The following is a 6842-nucleotide window of genomic DNA, read 5'->3' as shown; positions in this document are numbered from 1 at the left end:
ACAGAGGTTTAAGCACTACATGACTTTTGGGCTGTCCTGAACAAACCTTTATACTTGAACACAGGCACTGAATGTCGATGTTAACGCTTGTGCTCTGCAGTAGGTAGAAGCCAGGCTGGGGCTCGCCGGTCAGGACAGCAAAGGCCAGTGGGAGCAGTTACAGGCTGGAGTGTGCAGCAGTAACGTCAGTAGCCCTACGGTTATTGTGACCTTCCTGTGCTTGGGGATTTTAGTGGTTTCCTTTCTCTTGTCAGAGGTAGTTGGAGCCCTGGAGTGGGTGAGGAAGCTGAGACTTGGGGTGCAAGGAAAGCCCCACCGCCTCTGTCCTGGCATTTCCCTAGCTGTAGGGGTGAGTCACTGTGGATGTGGTACTCAGTTCTCATGCTTGTGTTTTTAGAAGAACAACCGTTAATAAATAGTGGATGTTTTACAATAAAAAAAAAACATAAACAAGAAATCAGGGAAGCAGTTCCATTCACAATAGTCATAGAATGCCAAAAGAATAAGCCTAACCAAAGAGGTGAAAACCATTACAATAAAAACTTTGAATTCACTCAGGAATTAATGCTGATTGACAAATGTGACTTAGAAATGTAATAATCTCTGTACAGCAAAGGATAAAGACAGTTGGGGGAAGAGGGAGCCCACAGAGTTGGGAAAGAAATCCTCTCCAGACATACATCTGTTAGAGGATTATTATCAAGAATAAACAAAGTCAAAAAACAAAGCATCAAGAAAACAACTCAGTCAAAAGGTAGGCTTTAGCTCTTAACAGAATTCTCAAAAGTGTGATGATATTTTATTTCTGCTGTAATAGATAAAGCTTGCCTGGAGATCAGAGGAAAAAACAGCAATTATAAGTAAACACAAAAGTCATGCAATGTAAGCACATGCCTTTAATTCTATCACTTGGGAGGCAGAGATCTGTCTGAATCAATGTGAGTTCAAGGCCACACTAGGAAAAGAGCCAGGCGTGGTGGCACATCCTTAAATTTCAACACTAGTTAACCATGGAAGTCTGGAGGTATGTACAGACAGGAAGTGACACAGATGGACAGGAAGAGGAAGTGATGTGGCTGGACAGACAGAAAAAATCAGATGGCAGAAAGCAAGGCATGGGTTGACAGGAACAATCCAGAATTTTGGAAGCTGTAGAGTTGGTGAGGTGAGGTTAGCATGTGGCTGTTCCTATTCCTCTGATATCTCAGGTTTTCAACCCTATGTATGGCTTCATGTTTTCTATTAATAAGACCATTTAAAAATTGGTCTACACAAAAGAATATATATAAAATGTTGAGAATATCCTAAAAAGTGTTCAACATCTTAGGATTCAGGGAAATGTAAATTTAAAAATCTTTTATTTTCTAACTCCAGTTAAAATGGCTTAAAATGATTAAAAATCCAATGACAACAAAAGCTGGTGAGGCTGTGGGGGAAAGAACAGCCCTTATTCTCTGTTATGGGTATGTAAAATGATGCAGACATGATGGAAATCAGTGTGGATTTCTAAAAAGAGATTTAATGTATGGACAAGCTCTAGTGTTCCTGGGCATAGATCCAAAAGACTCTATATCCTGCAACAGAGATACTTGTTCATCAATGTTAATGGCTGCTGTATTCACAATATCCAAGAAATGGAAACAGCCTAAATATCCATCAACATATGAGTGGATATTGAAAATGTGGTACCTACATACAAATTAAATTTTATTGATCTGTAGATAAAAATAAAACTATGAAATTTCCGGGAAAATGGATGAAACTGGAAAAAATATGAGTAAGCCATGCCCAAAAAGAACACATGCTGTATGTTGTCTCTCATATGTGGATACTAGCAGCAAAGTTTCAGATTTGTGTGTGTAACTTGGAGTACCTGTAGAGGCCATGAAACTATAAAGAGACTCCATGGGATGGGATGAGAAAGAGATTAAAACAGGGGGTGATAGAGTTCATATGAAGGGACAAAAGAGTAATGGGGAAGATTTAAGTTGGGAGGGGATGGATGGAGGACTAGGGTACATGTTGGCATAGCAGGTGGGAGAGCTATCTCCAAGAATGGTTGAAAAGGTCACATAGAAACCTATTATTTTAAAAGCTTCCTTATGTATGTATGCTCAAAAGAGTTTAAATGGAAGTTGCCCTATGTATGGGAATAATGCAGCTCTGAGAATCTATAGGGTATCAAACAAAAAGCCTAGTGCCAAGTGTGAGAGAAACCCTTCAAGTTGTGACCATAGGCATCCCAGAGACTCCTGGGTCAATTCAGGCTATTGTCATTGCTTTTGGTAATCCATCAGAACTTAAGAGTCAGTCCCTACCATCGAAGACATCACACAATTTGGTCATAGGACATGAAAACAAATCAAAACAAACTCAAGGGATAGTGACCTGGAAGATTCCTCCCAGCTGGCTAGCTTACATAGTGCTAGATGTTACTATGCAGGCTAGTAGGGGGAAAAGTTATCAGCAATCTTACTCAACTGTGATTCTGTGGGCCACCGTAATGACTGAGCTAACTAGATGAGTTCATTGGTGCAAAAGTGCCAGGAATGTTATGGTTGTAAACCATGGCTTTGTAATTGGAATTAAAGCCCGTTTCACAGAGGGACTTATGCCTGGCCAAGAATCCATGGCTTCGGAGGTCACAGGCCCTAGGGGGAAACCTACTGCTCTCACTATGCTAAATAGGCATAGTATCAAATCACCTTCTAATTACTTGTCATTACACTCATATATCAGTATAATTCTCACCATGCATCAGAGAAGCTCCCATTTGTGTTGGATGGAGAATAATGCAGAGACTCCCAAGAGGAAAAAGTTCAGAGAAGCAGTGACTACGGAGTGGTCAGCCCTAAATAGGAGAAGTATATCCCATTCTCTCCCCACCCAAGGTCCAGAGGATATTATGTAAGAGGGGGCAGAAAGATTGTAAGAGCTAGAGATTAGGAGGACTGCTGCAAAACAGTGTCTTCTAGACATGACAAAGCCATTGCATTCATCAACCCACAGCAGCTGTGGTTGCCTTCCTAAAACATGCACAGAATTAAGACAGTGGACATTCCAGCAGGGATTGTGAAAGGCCTCATCAATTCCCCACTTCTAGCTGAAGAGCTATTGGCAGTTGATGACTGTTAGGGGAGGGGCAGTTAGTTTATGTAGGGTGTGGCTTGTGATAGGTTTCCCAAGGTCCAGTAAATGTCCCCACAATCATGACTCTGCTGATTATAAAAAAAGAGGACATGAAGTTCGGAAAGGTATGTTGGGATCCTGTAAGCAGGTAGACGTGAAGAATGGAGTGTAGATATAATTGAAAGACATTGTATACATTTATGAAATTTCCAAAAGATAAACTTGAAAAAAATACTTGATTTTCTAAACTGAAGTTCTGTTCATTAAGTAATCTCAAAATAGGCAAAGAGATTTGTGTAACAGGAATTGCTGAAATGTCTTATTAATAAAAACAAAACAAAAGAAAACAAAAACCCGGAGCCAGATATTGGGATGAAAGCTGAGAGATCAGAAGGACAGAACAAGCCAGCCACAACTTCCTACCATAGGATATCCTCAGCCCAATAGAGAGCTACTTCCTGAATACTCATGCCTATATACCATTCTGTGCCCTCTCATCTTACTTCCTCTCTCCACCCAGGTACATCACTTTATATTTTGCAGCTCTATCACTTCTTCTCTGTCTGTAGAGACCTCCATACCTTTAGGGTGAACTAGTGTTGGAATTAAACGTGTATGCCACCATATCTGTCTCTGTTCCCAGTGTGGCCTTGAACTCAGAGATCCAGATGAATCTCTGCCTCCCAAATGCTAGGATTAAAGGTGTGTGCTACCACTTTCTGACCACTATATTTAATATGGTCACTGGCTTTATCCTCTGATCTCCAGGCAAGGTTTATGTGTTAGAGCACAAATACAATATCACCACAGATTTGTGGTTATACTTCCTGTAGAGTGGAAAGAACGTCAATATAATTCACAGAAGATTTGTCATGAAGTCTTAAGTTATATGAGCAGAAATTCCAAAACTAACCAATTATAATCAATGAAATCTCCTCAGTGACATTAAGTTAAATGCCTATTTGGACCCTCCACTCAATATGAATGTGAAAAAGGGCTTACAATGTGCCTCTGTGCCATGTGCCTGCCATAAATATGTCAAATTCCTGATAATATGTATTATGTAGGTTATATTATTTTTAGTTAAGTTCTAATGATTGTTTAGTTGCCTATATTTATGGAGTATAGTGTGGTATTTTGGCAAGGTATTTATATATAATGTTTCATGATGAAATCAAGGTAATTCACACTGTCTTACCAAACATTTGGATTTTTGTGCTGGGAAACAAATCTTTTCTTCTCTATTTTTTTAATATATAAAAAGTTATTTTAGACTATTGTTATTCTTTTGTGCTATATAACACTATAATGAATTCTTCTCTCTGTTGTATCTTAGTCCTTATTATCTCATCACTGATAATGTGTTTTTAAATGTCAATATCAGTGACACAAAATGGAATTCTGTGTGCATTAAGTAAGCTATTTTTTTTTTTGGAGCTGAGGATTGAACCCAGGGCCTTGTGCTTGCTAGGCAAGCGCTCTACCACTGAGCTAAATCCCCAACCCAAGTAAGCTATTTTTTGTAAGAAATGTTTATCAAGTATTTACCAAGTGGAAAAATACAATGGTGGGTGCTTTAAGAAAGATGCACAAGTCAAACTTTTAAAAGGTCAAATAATTTAGAAAGTTGACCACTAGAGTAGGATATAGGCACACATGTGAATAGTGCTACTTAATGTGGTAAGATGAGATGTGTTCTCATAGAATACAAGGAGACCATCGTAAATGAAGACCACATGAGAATAGGAAGAAACAAAGTGCTAGAGAGGCCCACAGAAATCCACAAAGATACCCCCACAACAGACGGCTGGCAATGGTCGAGAGACAGTCCGAATTGACCTACTCTGGTGATGGGATGGCCAAACACCCTAATTGTCGTGCTAGAAACCTCATCCAACTACTGAGGGATCTGGATGCAGAGATCCATGACTAGGCCCCAGGTGGATCTCTGGGAGTCCAATTAGCGAGAATGAGGAGGGTTTATATGAGCGAGAATTGTTGAGACCAAGGTCGGATAAAGCACAGAGACAAATAGCCAAACAAACGGAAACACATGAAATATGAACCAATGGCTGAGGGGTCACCAACTGGATCAGGCCCTCTGAATGGGTGAGACAGTTGATTGGCTTGATCTGTTTGGGAGGCATCCAGGCAGTGGCACTGGGTCCTGTGCTCATTGCATGAGTCGGCTGTTTGAAACCTGGGGCCTATGCAGGGACGCTTGGCTCGGCCTGGGAGGAGGGGACTGGACCCACCTGGACTGAGTCCACCAGGTTGATCTCAGTCTGTGGGGAAGGCTTTGCTCTGGAGGAGATTGGAATGGGGGGCGGGCTGGGGGGAAGGTGAGGGGGGCGGGATGGGGGAGAACAAGGGAATCTGTGCCTGTACGTAGAACTTAATTGTATTGCAAAATAAAAATTTAAAATATATATATATATATATATATAATAAATAGTTAATTCTAATACTAAAAAAAAAAAAAGAAGTTATTAAGGCAAATGAGTACCTATGAAGCTTGAAATACCTGTAGAACATAGCTTTCTACCCTCAAAATCGTGTCCTTTCTCCTCTGATCCCTAATCTGGTTATGTCCAACTACACTTTTTTCCTTAAGGAGATTCCAGTTGTTGAACATTTTTTTTAAATTTACCCCTCCTATTTTTCATTTTTCTTTTTTTTTCCTTTTTTAAAAATTTTATAATTTAAGGTAATTTTACGTATCAGCCACGGATTCCCTTGTTCTCTTCCCTCCTGCCCCCTCCCCGCCTTCCCCCCTGCCCACCCTCCATTCCCATCTCCTCCAGGGCAAAGACTCCCCTGGGGATTGAGTTCAACCTGGTAGATTCAGTCCAGGCAGGTCCAGGCCCTCCTCTCAGGCTGAGACAAGTGCCCCTGTATACGCCCAAGGTTCCAAACAGCCAGCTCATGCACTGAGGACAGGTCCTGGTCCCAGTGTCTGGATGCCTCCCAAACAGGTCAAGCTAATCAACTGTCTCACTTATCCAGAGGGCCTGATCCAGTTGGGGCCTCCTCAGCTCTGGTTCATAGTTCATGTGTTATTCATTCGTTTGGCTAATTGTCCCTATGCTTTTTCCAATCTTGGTCTCAACAATTCTCTCTCATACAAACCGTCCTCTTTCTCGCCAATTGGACTCCTGGAGCTACACCTGGGGCCTGGCCATGGATCTCTGCATCTGGTTCCCTCAGTCATTGGATGAGGTTTCTAGCACGACAATTAGGGTGTTTGGCTATCCTATCACCAGAGTAGGTCAGTTGGGGCTTTCTCTCAACCATTGCCAGTAGTCTATTGTAGAGGTATCTTTGTGGATTTCTGTGGACCTCTCTAGCACTTTGCTTCTTCCTATTCCCATCGCGTCTTCGTTTATCATGGTCTCTTATTCCTTGTTCTCCCTCTCTGTTCTTGATCCAGCTGGGATCTCCCGCTTCCCTAAGCTCTCTTTTCCTCTACCCTTGAGAAACACTGTTAATCTACACAAAGGTGTAGTGAGAACTTCATGTATACACCCTTGAGCTAACCTAAGTGATGTACTATGATGCTGTTGAAGTCAACCATGGACTTCCATCCAATTAAATACTTCCTTTTTCTTAAAAATACATCTAGTAATCCTAAATAGGTATTTTTATTCCCATAAAAGATTTTCTGTGTGCTACATAAGCATGCATCACACATATTCACTTTTCTATAAATGTAT

The 6842-nt window shown here is 41.0% G+C and overlaps 1 non-coding gene across 1 annotated transcript; it reads right to left on the bottom strand.

Annotated features, from left to right (window-relative positions):
• Positions 1-4559: 4559 nt before the first annotated feature.
• Positions 4560-4632, bottom strand: Trnaa-agc (transfer RNA alanine (anticodon AGC)). Its single transcript has one exon. It is a non-coding gene; the product is annotated as a tRNA-Ala (tRNA).
• Between the last annotated feature and the right edge of the window lie 2210 nt (positions 4633-6842).

This window comes from Peromyscus eremicus, chromosome X, assembly GCF_949786415.1.
Source record: "Peromyscus eremicus chromosome X, PerEre_H2_v1, whole genome shotgun sequence".
In the NCBI taxonomy this organism is placed as follows: domain Eukaryota; kingdom Metazoa; phylum Chordata; class Mammalia; order Rodentia; family Cricetidae; genus Peromyscus; species Peromyscus eremicus.
This window is presented reverse-complemented; position numbering and strand designations above follow the sequence as displayed.